We start from the raw sequence: 15919 nt of genomic DNA, 5'->3' as shown, positions 1-15919 counted from the left end.
ACTGCTGAATCCACACATGAGTTTTCCTCTGTCTGTTGAATGCACACATTGACAGCGATTCAGTTTGATAGCTCCGTTGCGGTTTTAGAAGCAGATATTTCTCTGTACATCCTATGGTCCCATTCACTCGGGAATATCCCAATGCAGCTCCTAGAAGAAACTTGTTTTTAACTCGCTGAATCGAAACATAGATTCAACTCTCTTAGGTGAACGAACGCACAGCAGAGCAGTTTCAAAGAAACGTTTCTCCTGCGTTTTAGACGAAGTCTTACTGCTGTTTCGTACATTTGCCGGTATTGGGCTGGAAACGCTAGCTTTGTGATTCTTCACAGAAAGGGTTTGGAAACTCTTTATTCCACACATGAGTTTAACTCTGTCAGTTGAATGCATACATTGACAATCATTCAGTTACATAGCTCCCTTTTGGTTTTGGAAGCAGATATTTCTCTGTACCGCCTATGGTCCCATTCACTCGGGAATATCCCAACGCAGCTCGTAGAATAAACGTGTTTCTAAATCGTTGAATCTAAACATAGATTCAACTCTTTGTGGTGAACCAATGCACAGCAGAGCAGTTTCAAGGAAACGTTTCTCCTGAGTTTTACACGAAGTCTTACTGCTGTTTAGTACATACGTCGGTATTGGGCTAGAGATGCCAGATTTGGGATTCTGCACAGAAAGGATTTGCAAATTGCTGAATCCACACATGCTTTTTCTCTGTCTGTTGAATGCACACATTGTGAGCGATTCAGTTAGATAGCTTCGTTGCGGTTTTAGAAGCAGATATTTCTCTGTACATCCTAAGGTCCCATTCACTCGGGAATATTCCAACGCAGCTCCTAGAAGAAACGTGTTTCTAACTCGCTGAATCTAAAGATAGATTCAACTCTCTTACGTGAACGAAGGCACAGCAGAGCAGTTTCAAGGAAACGTTTCTCCTGAGGTTTAGACGACGTCTTACTGCTGTTTCGTACATATGCTGGTATTGGGCAGGAAATGCCAGTTTTGGGATTCTGCACAGATAGGGTTTGCAAACTGCTGAATCCACACATGAGTTTTCCTCTGTCTGTTGAATGCACACATTGACAGCGATTCAGTTTGATAGCTCCGTTGCGGTTTTAGAAGCAGATATTTCTCTGTACATCCTATGATCCCATTCACTCGGGAATATCCCAACGCAGCTCCTAGAAGAAACTTGTTTCTAACTCGCTGAATCGAAACATAGATTCAACTCTCTTAGGTGAACGAACGCACAGCAGAGCAGTTTCAAAGAAACGTTTCTCCTGCGTTTTAGACGAAGTCTTACTGCTGTTTCGTACATTTGCCGGTATTGGGCTGGAAACGCTAGCTTTCTGATTCTTCACAGAAAGGGTTTGGAAACTCTTTATTCCACACATGAGTTTAACTCTGTCAGTTGAATGCATACATTGACAATCATTCAGTTACATAGCTCCGTTTTGGTTTTAGAAGCAGATATTTCTCTGTACAGCCTATGGTCACATTCACTCGGGAATATCCCAACGCAGCTCGTAGAATAAACGTGTTTCTAACTCGTTGAATCTAAACAGAGATTCAACTCTTTGTGGTGAACCAATGCACAGCAGAGCAGTTTCAAGGAAACGTTTCTCCTGAGTTTTACATGAAGTCTTACCGCTGTTTAGTACATAGGCGGGTATTGGGCTAGAAATGCCAGATTTGGGATTCTGCACAGAAAGGGTTTGCAAATTGCTGAATCCACACATGCTTTTACTCTGTCTGTTGAATGCACACATTGGGAGCGATTCAGTTAGATAGCTTCGTTGCGGTTTTAGAAGCAGATATTTCTCTGTACATCCTATGGTCCCATTCACTCGGGAATATCCCAACGCAGCTCCTAGAAGAAACGTGTTTCTAACTCGCTGAATCTAAAGATAGATTCAACTCTCTTACGTGAACGAAGGAACAGCAGAAGAGTTTCAAGGAAACGTTTCTCCTGAGCTTTGGACGAAGTCTTAGTGCTGTTTCGTACACATGCCGGTATTGGGCTGGAAATGCGAGTTTTCTGATTCTTCACAGAAAGTGTTTGCAAACTGCTGATTCCACACATGAGTTTAACTCTTTCACTTGAATGAACACATTGACAAACATTCAGTTAGATAGCTGCGTTATGGTTTTAGAAGCAGATATTTCTCTTTACAAACTTCAGTCCCATTCACTCGGGAATATCCCAACGCAGCTCCTAGAAGAAACGTGTTTCTAACTCGATGAATCTAAACATAGATTCACCTCTCTTAGGTGAACGAAGGCACAGCAGAGCAGTTTCAAGGAAACGTTTGTCCTGAGTTTTACACGAAGTCTTACTGCTATTTCGTACATTTACCGGTAATGGGCTGGAAATGCCAGTCTTGTGATTCTGCACAGAAAGGATTTGCAATCTGCTGAATTCACACATGAGTTTTACTCTGTCAGGTGAATGCACACGTTGAAAACCATTCAGTTAGTTATCTCCGTTTTGGTTTTAGAAGCAGATATTTCTCTGTACAGCCTATGGTCACATTCACTCGGGAATATCCCAACGCAGCTCCTAGAAGAGATGTGTTTCTAACTCGATGAATCTAAACATAGATTCAACTCCCTTAGGTGAACGAACACACAGCAGAGCAGTTTCAAGGAAACGTTTCTCCTGAGGTTTAGACGACGTCTTACTGCTGTTTCATACATATGCTGGTATTGGACAGGAAATGCCAGTTTTGGGATTCTGCACAGATAGGGTTTGCAAACTGCTGAATCCACACATGAGTTTTCCTCTGTTTGTTGAATGCACACATTGACAGCGATTCAGTTTGATAGCTCCGTTGCGGTTTTAGAGGCAGATATTTCTCTGTACATCCTATGGTCCCATTCACTCGGGAATATCCCAACGCAGCTCCTAGAAGAAACTTGTTTCTAACTAGCTGAATCGAAACATAGATTCAACTCTCTTACGTGAACGAACGCACAGCAGAGCAGTTTCAAAGAAACGTTTCTCCTGAGTTTTAGACGAAGTCTTACTGCTGTTTCGTACATTTGCCGGTATTGGGCTGGAAACGCTAGCTTTGTGATTCTTCACAGAAAGGGTTTGGAAACTCTTTATTCCACACATGAGTTTAACTCTGTCAGTTGAATGCGTACGTTGACAATCATTCAGTTACATTGCTCCGTTTTGGTTTTAGAAGCAGATATTTCTCTGTACATCCTATGGTCCCATTCACTCGGGAATATCCCAGCGCAGCTCCTAGAAGAAACGTGTTTCTAACTCGCTGAATCTAAAGATAGATTCAACTCTCTTACGTGAACGAAGGCACAGCAGAGCAGTTTCAAGGAAACGTTTCTCCTGAGTTTTGGACGAAGTCTTACTGCTGTTTCGTACACATGCCGGTATTGGGCTGGAAATGCGAGTTTTCTGATTCTTCACAGAACGTGTTTGCAAACTGCTGATTCCACACATGAGTTTAACTCTGTCACTTGAATGAACACATTGACAAACATTCAGTTAGATAGCTCCGTTTTGGTTTTAGAAGCAGATATTTCTCTGTACAGCCTATGGTCACATTCACTCGGGAATATCCCAACGCAGCTCCTAGAAGAGATGTGTTTCTAACTCGATGAATTGAAACATAGATTCAACTATCTTAGGTGAATGAACGCACAGCAGAGCAGTTTCAAAGAAACGTTTCTCCTGAATTTTACACGAAGTCTTACTGCTGTTTCATACATTTGCCGGTATTGGGCTGCAAACGATAGCTTTGTGATTCTTCACAGAAAGGGTTTGGAAACTCTTTATTCCACACATGAGTTTAACTCTGTCAGGTGAATGCACACGTTGAAAACCATTCAGTTATTTATCTCCGTTTTGGTTTTAGAAGCAGATATTTCTCTGTACAGCCTATGGTCACATTCACTCGGGAATATCCCCACGCAGCTCCTAGAAGAGATGTGTTTCTAACTCGATGAATCTAAACATAGATTCAACTCTCTTAGGTGAACGAACACACAGCAGAGCAGTTTCAAGGAAACGTTTCTCCTGAGGTTTAGACGACGTCTTACTGCTGTTTCGTACATATGCTGGTATTGGGCAGGAAATGCCAGTTTGGGGATTCTGCACAGATAGGGTTTACAAACTGCTGAATCCACACATGAGTTTTCCTCTGTCTGTTGAATGCACACATTGACAGCGATTCAGTTTGATAGCTCCGTTGCGGTTTTAGAAGCAGATCTTTCTCTGTACATCCTATGGTCCCATTCACTCGGGAATATCCCAAGGCAGCTCCTAGAAGAAACTTCTTTCTAACTCGCTGAATCGAAACATAGATTCAACTCTCTTAGGTGAACGAACGCACAGCAGAGCAGTTTCAAAGAAACGTTTCTCCTGAGTTTTAGTCGAAGTCTTCCTGCTGTTTCGTACATTTGCCGGTATTGGGCTGGAAACGCTAGCTTTGTGATTCTTCACAGAAAGGGTTTGGAAACTCTTTATTCCACACATGAGTTTAACTCTGTCAGTTGAATGCATACATTGACAATCATTCAGTTACATATCTCCCTTTTGGTTTTGGAAGCAGATATTTCTCTGTACAGCCTATGGTCCCATTCACTCGGGAATATCCCAACGCAGCTCGTAGAATAAACGTGTTTCTAACTCGTTGAATTTAAACATAGATTCAACTCTTTGTGGTGAACCAATGCACAGCAGAGCAGTTTCAAGGAAACCTTTCTCCTGAGTTTTACACGAAGTCTTACTGCTGTTTAGTACATAGACGGGTATTGGGCTAGAAATGCCAGATTTGGGATTCTGCACAGAAAGGGTTTGCAAATTGCTGAATCCACACATGCTTTTACTCTGTCTGTTGAATGCACACATTGGGAGCGATTCAGTTAGATAGCTTCGTTGCGGTTTTAGAAGCAGATATTTCTCTGTACATCCTATGGTCCCATTCACTCGGGAATATCCCAACGCAGCTCCTAGAAGAAACGTGTTTCTAGCTCGCTGAATCTAAAGATAGATTCAACTCTCTTACGTGAACGAAGGCACAGCAGAGCAGTTTCAAGGAAACGTTTCTCCTGAGTTTTGGACGAAGTCTTACTGCTGTTTCGTACACATGCCGGTATTGGGCTGGAAATGCGAGTTTTCTGATTCTTCACAGAAAGTGTTTGCAAACTGCTGATTCCACACATGAGTTTAACTCTGTCACTTGAATGAACACATTGACAAACATTCAGTTAGATAGCTCCGTTTTGGTTTTAGAAGCAGATATTTCTCTTTACAGACTTCGGTCCCATTCACTCGGGAATATCCCAACGCAGCTCCGAGAAGAAACGTGTTTCTAAGTCGATGAATCTAAACATAGATTCACCTCTCTTAGGTGAACGAAGGCACAGCAGAGCAGTTTCAAGGAAACGTTTATCCTGAGTTTTACACGAAGTCTTACTGCTATTTCGTACATTTACCGGTAATGGGCTGGAAATGCCAGTCTTGTGATTCTGCACAGAAATGATGTGCAATCTGCTGAATTCACACATGAGTTTTACTCTGTCAGGTGAACGCACACGTTGAAAACCATTCAGTTAGTTATCTCAGTTTTGGTTTTAGAAGCAGATATTTCTCTGTACAGCCTATGGTCACATTCACTTGGGAATATCCCAACGCAGCTCCTAGAAGAGATGTGTTTCTAACTCGATGAATTTAAACATAGATTCAACTCTCTTAGCTGAACGAACACACAGCAGAGCAGTTTCAAGGAAACGTTTCTCCTGAGGTTTAGACGACGTCTTACTGCTGTTTCGTACATATGCTGGTATTGGGCAGGAAATGCCAGTTTTGGGATTCTGCACAGATAGGGTTTGCAAACTGCTGAATCCACACATGAGTTTTCCTCTGTCTGTTGAATGCACACATTGACAGCGATTCAGTTTGATAGCTCCGTTGCGGTTTTAGAAGCAGATATTTCTCTGTACATCCTATGGTCCCATTCACTCGGGAATATCCCAATGCAGCTCCTAGAAGAAACTAGTTTTTAACTCGCTGAATCGAAACATAGATTCAACTCTCTTAGGTGAACGAACGCACAGCAGAGCAGTTTCAAAGAAACGTTTCTCCTGCGTTTTAGACGAAGTCTTACTGCTGTTTCGTACATTTGCCGGTATTGGGCTGGAAACGCTAGCTTTGTGATTCTTCACAGAAAGGGTTTGGAAACTCTTTATTCCACACATGAGTTTAACTCTGTCAGTTGAATGCATACATTGACAATCATTCAGTTACATAGCTCCCTTTTGGTTTTGGAAGCAGATATTTCTCTGTACCGCCTATGGTCCCATTCACTCGGGAATATCCCAACGCAGCTCGTAGAATAAACGTGTTTCTAAATCGTTGAATCTAAACATAGATTCAACACTTTGTGGTGAACCAATGCACAGCAGAGCAGTTTCAAGGAAACGTTTCTCCTGAGTTTTACACGAAGTCTTACTGCTGTTTAGTACATACGTCGGTATTGGGCTAGAGATGCCAGATTTGGGATTCTGCACAGAAAGGGTTTGCAAATTGCTGAATCCACACATGCTTTTTCTCTGTCTGTTGAATGCACACATTGTGAGCGATTCAGTTAGATAGCTTCGTTGCGGTTTTAGAAGCAGATATTTCTCTGTACATCCTAAGGTCCCATTCACTCGGGAATATTCCAACGCAGCTCCTAGAAGAAACGTGTTTCTAACTCGCTGAATCTAAAGATAGATTCAACTCTCTTACGTGAACGAAGGCACAGCAGAGCAGTTTCAAGGAAACGTTTCTCCTGAGGTTTAGACGACGTCTTACTGCTGTTTCGTACATATGCTGGTATTGGGCAGGAAATGCCAGTTTTGGGATTCTGCACAGATAGGGTTTGCAAACTGCTGAATCCACACATGAGTTTTCCTCTGTCTGTTGAATGCACACATTGACAGCGATTCAGTTTGATAGCTCCGTTGCGGTTTTAGAAGCAGATATTTCTCTGTACATCCTATGGTCCCATTCACTCGGGAATATCCCAACGCAGCTCCTAGAAGAAACTTGTTTCTAACTCGCTGAATCGAAACATAGATTCAACTCTCTTAGGTGAACGAACGCACAGCAGAGCAGTTTCAAAGAAACGTTTCTCCTGCGTTTTAGACGAAGTCTTACTGCTGTTTCGTACATTTGCCGGTATTGGGCTGGAAACGCTAGCTTTGTGATTCTTCACAGAAAGGGTTTGGAAACTCTTTATTCCACACATGAGTTTAACTCTGTCAGTTGAATGCATACATTGACAATCATTCAGTTACATAGCTCCGTTTTGGTTTTAGAAGCAGATATTTCTCTGTACAGCCTATGGTCACATTCACTCGGGAATATCCCAACGCAGCTCGTAGAATAAACGTGTTTCTAACTCGTTGAATCTAAACAGAGATTCAACTCTTTGTGGTGAACCAATGCACAGCAGAGCAGTTTCAAGGAAACGTTTCTCCTGAGTTTTACATGAAGTCTTACTGCTGTTTAGTACATAGGCGGGTATTGGGCTAGAAATGCCAGATTTGGGATTCTGCACAGAAAGGGTTTGCAAATTGCTGAATCCACACATGCTTTTACTCTGTCTGTTGAATGCACACATTGGGAGCGATTCAGTTAGGTAGCTTCGTTGCGGTTTTAAAAGCAGATATTTCTCTGTACATCCTATGGTCCCATTCACTCGGGAATATCCCAACGCAGCTCCTAGAAGAAACGTGTTTCTAACTCGCTGAATCTAAAGATAGATTCAACTCTCTTACGTGAACGAAGGCACAGCAGAGCAGCTTCAAGGAAACGTTTCTCCTGAGTTTTGGACGAAGTCTTACTGCTGTTTCGTACACATGGCGGTATTGGGCTGGAAATGCGAGTTTTCTGATTCTTCACAGAAAGTGTTTGCAAACTGCTGATTCCACACATGAGTTTAACTCTGTCACTTGAATGAACACATTGACAAACATGCAGTTAGATAGCTCCGTTTTGGTTTTAGAAGCAGATAGTTCTCTTTACAGACTTCGGTCCCATTCACTCGGGAATATCCGAACGCAGCTCCTAGAAGAAATGTGTTTCTAACTCGATGAATCTAAACATACATTCACCTCTCTTAGGTGAACGAAGGCACAGCAGAGCAGTTTCAAGGAAACGTTTGTCCTGAGTTTTACACGAAGTCTCACTGCTATTTCGTACATTTACCGGTAATGGGCTGGAAATGCCAGTCTTGTGATTCTGCACAGAAAGGATTTGCAATCTGCTGAATTCAAACATGAGTTTTACTCTGTCAGGTGAATGCACACGTTGAAAACCATTCAGTTAGTTATCTCCGTTTTGGTTTTAGAAGCAGATATTTCTCTGTACAGCCTATGGTCACATTCACTCGGGAATATCCCAACGCAGCTCCTAGAAGAGATGTGTTTCTAACTCGATGAATCTAAACATAGATTCAACTCTCTTAGGTTAACTAACACACAGCAGAGCATGTTCAAGGAAACGTTTCTCCTGAGGTTTAGACGACGTCTTACTGCTGTTTCGTACATTTGCCGGTATTGGGCTGGAAACGCTAGCTTTGTGATTCTTCACAGAAAGGGTTTGGAAACTCTTTATGCCACACATGAGTTTAACTCTGTCTGTTGAATGGACACATTGACAGCGATTCAGTTTGATACCTCCTTTGCGGTTTTAGAAGCAGATATTTCTCTGTACATACTATGGTCCCATTCACTCGGGAATATCCCAACGCAGCTCCTAGAATAAACTTGTTTCTAACTCGCTGAATCGAAACATAGATTCAACTCTCTTAGGTGAACGAATGCACAGCAGAGCAGTTTCAAGGAAACGTTTCTCCTGAGATTTGGACGAAGTCTTACTGCTGTTTCGCACATTTGCCGGTATTGGGCTGGAAACGCTAGCTTTGTGATTCTTCACAGAAAGGGTATGGAAACTCTTTTTTCCACACATGAGTTTAACTATGTCAGTTGAATGCATACATTGACAATCATTCAGTTACATAGCTCCGTTTTGGTTTTAGAAGCAGATATTTCTCTGTACAGCCTATGGTCCCATTCACTCGGGAATATCCCAACCAGCTCGTAGAATAAACGTGTTTCAAACTCGTTGAATCTTAACATGGATTCAACTCTTTGTGGTGAACCAATGCACAGCAGAGCAGTTTCAAGGAAACGTTTCTCCAGAGTTTTACACGAAGTCTTACTGCTGTTTAGTACATAGGCGGGTATTGGGCTAGAAATGCCAGATTTGGGATTTTTCACAGAAAGGGTTTGCAAATTGCTGAATCCACACATGCTTTTACTCTGTCTGTTGAATGCACACATTGGGAGCGATTCAGTTAGATAGCTTCGTTCCGGTTTTAGAAGCAGATAGTTCTCTGTACAGACTATGGTCACATTCACTCGGGAATATCCCAACGCAGCTCCTGGAAGAAACGTGTTTCTAACTCGCTGAATCTAAAGATAGATTCAACTCTCTTACGTGAACGAAGGCACAGCAGAGCAGTTTCAAGGAAACGTTTCTCCTGAGTTTTGATCGAAGTCTTACTGCTGTTTCGTACACATGCCGGTATTGGGCTGGAAACGCTAGCTTTGTGATTCTTCACAGAAAGGGTTTGGAAACTCTTTATTCCACACATGAGTTTAACTATGTCAGTTGAATGCATACATTGACAATCATTCAGTTACATAGCTCCGTTTTGGTTTTAGAAGCAGATATTTCTCTGCACAGCCTGTGGTCCCATTCACTCGGGAATATCCCAACCAGCTCGTAGAATAAACGTGTTTCGAACTCGTTGAATCTAAACATGGATTCAACTCTTTGTGGTGAACCAATGCTCAGCAGAGCAGTTTCAAGGAAACGTTTCTCCAGAGTTTTACACGAAGTCTTACTGCTGTTTAGTACATAGGCGGGTATTGGGCTAGAAATGCCAGATTTGGGATTTTGCACAGAAAGAGTTTGCAAATTACTGAATCCACACATGCTTTTACTCTGTCTGTTGAATGCACACATTGGGAGCGATTCAGTTAGATAGCTTCGCTGCGGTTTTAGAAGCAGATATTTCTCTGTACATCCTATGGTCCCATTCACTCGGGAATATCCCAACGCAGCTCCTAGAAGAAACGTGTTTCTAACTCGCTGAATCTAAAGATAGATTCATCTCTCTTACGCGAACGAAGGCACAGCAGAGCAGTTTCAAGGAAACGTTTCTCCTGAGTTTTGGACGAAGTCTTAATGCTGTTTCGTACACATGCCGGTATTGGGCTGGAAATGCGAGTTTTCTGATTCTTCACAGAAAGTGTTTGCAAACTGCTGATTCCACACATGAGTTTAACTCTGTCACTTGAATGAACACATTGACAAACATTCAGATAGATAGCTCTGTTTTGGTTTTAGAAGCAGATATTTCTCTTTACAGACTTCGGTCCCATTCACTCGGGAATATCCCAACGCAGCTCCTAGAAGAAACGTGTTTCTAACTCGATGAATCTAAACATAGATTCACCTCTCTTAGGTGAACGAAGGCACAGCAGAGCAGTTTCAAGGAAACGTTTGTCCTCAGTTTTACACGAAGTCATACTGCTATTTCGTACATTTACCGGTAATGGGCTGGAAATGCCAGTCTTGTGATTCTGCACAGAAAGGATTTGCAATCTGCTGAATTCACACATGAGTTTTACTCTGTCAGGTGAATGCACACGTTGAAAACCATTCAGTTAGATATCTCCGTTTTGGTTTTAGAAGCAGATAATTCTCTGTACAGCCTATGGTCACATTCACTCGGGAATATCCCAACGCAGCTCCTAGAAGAGATGTGTTTCTAACTCGATGAATCTAAACATAGATTCAACTCTCTTAGGTGAACGAACACACAGCAGAGCAGTTTCAAAGAAACGTTTCTCCTGAGTTTCAGACGAAGTCTTACTGCTGTTTCGTGCATTTGCCGGTATTGGGCTGAAAATGCTAGCTTTGTGATTCTTCACAGAAAGGGTTTGGAAACTTTTTATTCCACACATGAGTTTTCCTCTGTCTGCTGAATGCACACATTGACAGCGATTCAGTTAGATAGCTCCGTTGCGGTTTTACAAATAGATATTTCTCTGTACATTCTATGGTCCCATTCACTCGGGAATATCCCAACGAAGATCGCAGAATAAACGTGTTTCTAACTCGTTGAATATAAACGTAGATTCAACTCTTTGTGGTGAACCAATGCACAGCAGAGCAGTTTCAAGGAAACGTTTCTCCTGAGTTTTACACGAAGTCTTACTGCTGTTGAGTACATATGCGGGTATTGGGCTAGAAATGCCAGAGTTGGGATTCTGCACAGAAAGGGTTTGCAAATTGCTGAATCCACACATGCTTTTACTCTGTCTGTTGAATGCACACATTGGGAGCGATTCAGTTAGATAGCTTCGTTGCGGTTTTAGAAGCAGATATTTCTCTGTACATCCTATGGTCCCATTCACTCGGGAATATCCCAACGCAGCTCCTAGAAGAAACGTGTTTCTAACTCGCTGAATCTAAAGATACATTCAACTCTCTTACGTGAACGAAGGCACAGCAGAGCAATTTCAAGGAAACGTTTCTCCTGAGTTTTGGACGATGTCTTATTGCTGTTTCGTACACATGCCGGTATTGGGCTGGAAATGCGAGTTTTCTGATTCTTCGCAGAAAGTGTTTGCAAACTGCTGATTCCACACATGAGTTTAACTCTGTCACGTGAATGAACACATTGACAAACATTCAGTTAGATAGCTCCGTTTTGGTTTTAGAAGCAGATATTTCTCTTTACAGACTTCGGTCCCATTCACTCGGGAATATCCCAACGCAGCTCCTAGAAGAAACTAGTTTCTAACTCGCTGAATCGAAACATAGATTCAACTCTCTTAGGTGAACGAACGCACAGCAGAGCAGTTTCAAAGAAACGTTTCTCCTGAGTTTTAGAAGAAGTCTTACTGCTGTTTCGTACATTTGCCGGTATTGGGCTGGAAATGCTAGCTTTGTGATTCTTCAAAGAAAGGGTTTGGAAACTCTTTATGCCACACATGAGTTTAACTCTGTCTGTTGAATGGACACATTGACAGCGATTCAGTTTGATACCTCCCTTGCGGTTTTAGAAGCAGATATTTCTCTGTACATACTATGGTCCCATTCACTCGGGAATATCCCAACGCAGCTCCTAGAAGAAACTTGTTTCTAACTCGCTGAAGCAAAACATAGATTCAACTCTCTTAGGTGAACGAACGCACAGCAGAGCAGTTTCAAAGAAACGTTTCTCCTGAGTTTTAGAAGAAGTCTTACTGCTGTTTCTTACATTTGCCGGTATTGGGCTGGAAACGCTAGCTTTGAGATTCTTCAAAGAAAGGGTTTGGAAACTCTTTCTTCCACACATGAGTTTAACTCTGTCAGTTGAATGCATACATTGACAATCATTCAGTTACATAGCTCCGTTTTGGTTTTAGAAGCAGATATTTCTCTGTATAGCCTATGGTCACATTCACTCGGGAATATCCCAATGCAGCTCGTAGAATAAACGTGTTCCTAACTCGTTGAATCTAAACATAGATTCAACTCTTTGTGGTGAACCAATGCACAGCAGAGCAGTTTCAAGGAAACGTTTCTCCTGAGTTTTACACGAAGTCTTACTGCTGTTTAGTACATAGGCCGGTATTGGGCTAGAAATGCCAGATTTGGGATTCTGCACAGAAAGGGTTTGCAAATTGCTGAATCCACACATGCTTTTTCTCTGTCTGTTGAATGCACACATTATGAGCGATTCAGTTAGATAGCTTCGTTGCGGTTTTAGAAGCAGATATTTCTCTGTACATCCTATGGTCCCATTCACTCGGGAATATCCCAACGCAGCTCCTAGAAGAAATGTGTTTCTAACTCGCTGAATTTAAAGATAGATTCAACTCTCTTATGTGAACGAAGACACAGCAGAGCAGTTTCAAGGAAACGTTTCTCCTGAGTTTTGGACGAAGTCTTACTGCTGTTTCGTACACATGCCGGTATTGGGCTGGAAATGCGAGTTTTCTGATTCTTCACAGAAAGTGTTTGCAAACTGCTGATTCCACACATGAGTTTACCTCTGTCACTTGAATGAACACATTGACAAACATTCAGTTAGATAGCTCCGTTTTGGTTTTAGAAGCAGATATTTCTCTTTACAGACTTCGGTCCCATTCACTCGGGAATATCCCAACGCAGCTCCTAGAAGAAACGTGTTTCTAACTCGATGAATCTAAACATAGATTCACCTCTCTTAGGTGAACGAAGGCACAGCAGAGCAGTTTCAAGGAAACGTTTGTCCTGAGTTTTACACGAAGTCATACTGCTATTTCGTACATTTACCGGTAATGGGCTGGAAATGCCAGTCTTGTGATTCTGCACAGAAATGATGTGCAATCTGCTGAATTCACACATATGTTTTACTCTGTCAGGTGAACGCACACGTTGAAAACCATTCAGTTAGTTATCTCCGTTTTGGTTTTAGAAGCAGATATTTCTCTGTACAGCCTACGGTCACATTCACTTGGGAATATCCCAACGCAGCTCCTAGAAGAGATGTGTTTCTAACTCGATGAATTTAAACATAGATTCAACTCTCTTAGCTGAACGAACACACAGCAGAGCAGTTTCAAGGAAACGTTTCTCCTGAGGTTTAGACGACGTCTTACTGCTGTTTCGTACATATGCTGGTATTGGGCAGGAAATGCCAGTTTTGGGATTCTGCACAGATAGGGTTTGCAAACTGCTGAATTCACACATGTGTTTTCCTCTGTCTGTTGAATGCACACATTGACAGCGATTCAGTTTGATAGCTCCTTTGCGGTTTTAGAAGCAGATATTTCTCTGTACATCCTATGGTCCCATTCACTCGGGAATATCCCAACGCAGCTCCTAGAAGAAACGTGTTTCTAACTCGTTGAATCTAAAGATAGATTCAACTCTCTTAGGTGAACGAATGCACAGCAGAGCAGTTTCAAAGAAACGTTTCTCCTGAGTTTTAGACGAAGTCTTACTGCTGTTTCGTACATTTGCCGGTATTGGGCTGGAAACGCTAGCTTTGTGATTCTTCACAGAAAGGGTTTGGAAAGTCGTTATTCCACACATGAGTTTAACTCTGTCAGTTGAATGCATACATTGACAATCATTCAGTTACATTGCTCCGTTTTGGTTTTAGAAGTAGATATTTCTCTGTACAGCCTATGATCCCATTCACTCGGGAATATCCCAACGCAGCTCGTAGAATAAACGTGTTTCTAACTCGTTGAATCTAAACGTAGATTCAACTCTTTGTGGTGAACCAATGCACTGCAAAGCAGTTTCACGGAAACGTTTCTCCTGAGTTTTACACGAAGACTTACTGCTGTTTAGTACATAGGCGGGTATTGGGCTAGAAATGCCAGATTTGGGATTCTGCACAGAAAGGGTTTGCAAATTGCTGAATCCACACATGCTTTTACTCTGTCTGTTGAATGCACACATTGGGAGCGATTCAGTTAGATAGCTTCGTTGCGGTTTTAGAAGCAGATATTTCTCTGTACATCCTATGGTCCCATTCACTCGGGAATATCCCAACGCAGCTCCTAGAAGAAACGTGTTTCTAACTCGCTGAATCTAAAGATAGATTCAACTCTTACGTGAACGAAGGCACAGCAGAGCAGTTTCAAGGAAACGTTTCTCCTGAGTTTTGGACGAAGTCTTACTGCTGTTTCGTACACATGCCGGTATTGGGCTGGAAATGCGAGTTTTCTGATTCTTCACAGAACGTGTTTGCAAACTGCTGATTCCACACATGAGTTTAACTCTGTCACTTGAATGAACACATTGACAAACATTCAGTTAGATAGCTCCGTTTTGGTTTTAGAAGCAGATATTTCTCTGTACAGCCTATGGTCACATTCACTCGGGAATATGCCAACGCAGCTCCTAGAAGAGATGCGTTTCTAACTCGATGAATTGAAACATAGATTCAACTATCTTAGGTGAATGAACGCACAGCAGAGCAGTTTCAAAGAAACGTTTCTCCTGAATTTTACACGAAGTCTTACTGCTGTTTCATACATTTGCCGGTATTGGGCTGCAAACGATAGCTTTGTGATTCTTCACAGAAAGGGTTTGGAAACTCTTTATTCCACACATGAGTTTAATTCTGTCAGGTGAATGCACACGTTGAAAACCATTCAGTTAGTTATCTCCGTTTTGGTTTTAGAAGCAGATATTTCTCTGTACAGCCTATGGTCACATTCACTCGGGAATATGCCAACGCAGCTCCTAGAAGAGATGTGTTTCTAACTCGATGAATCTAAACATAGATTCAACTCTCTTAGGTGAACGAACACACAGCAGAGCAGTTTCAAGGAAACGTTTCTCCTGAGGTTTAGACGACGTCTTACTGCTGTTTCGTACATATGCTGGTATTGGGCAGGAAATGCCAGTTTTGGGATTCTGCACAGATAGGGTTTACAAACTGCTGAATCCACACATGAGTTTTCCTCTGTCTGTTGAATTCACACATTGACAGCGATTCAGTTTGATAGCTCCGTTGCGGTTTTAGAAGCAGATCTTTCTCTGTACATCCTATGGTCCCATTCACTCGGGAATATCCCAATGCAGCTCCTAGAAGAAACTTGTTTCTAACTCGCTGAATCGAAACATAGATTCAGCTCTCTTAGGTGAACGAACGCACAGCAGAGCAGTTTCAAAGAAACGTTTCTCCTGAGTTTTAGATGAAGTCTTCCTGCTGTTTCGTACATTTGCCGGTATTGGGCTGGAAACGCTAGCTTTGTGATTCTTCACAGAAAGGGTTTGGAAACTCTTTATTCCACACATGAGTTTAACTCTGTCAGTTGAATGCATACATTGACAATCATTCAG

The sequence above is a fragment of the Aotus nancymaae genome, unplaced genomic scaffold (genome assembly GCF_030222135.1).
Source record: "Aotus nancymaae isolate 86718 unplaced genomic scaffold, 86718_ANA_hifiasm-v0.15.2.pri h1tg000200l, whole genome shotgun sequence".
Classification (NCBI taxonomy): domain Eukaryota; kingdom Metazoa; phylum Chordata; class Mammalia; order Primates; family Aotidae; genus Aotus; species Aotus nancymaae.
The sequence above is the reverse complement of the archived record's forward strand: the minus strand, read 5'-3'. Positions refer to the sequence as shown.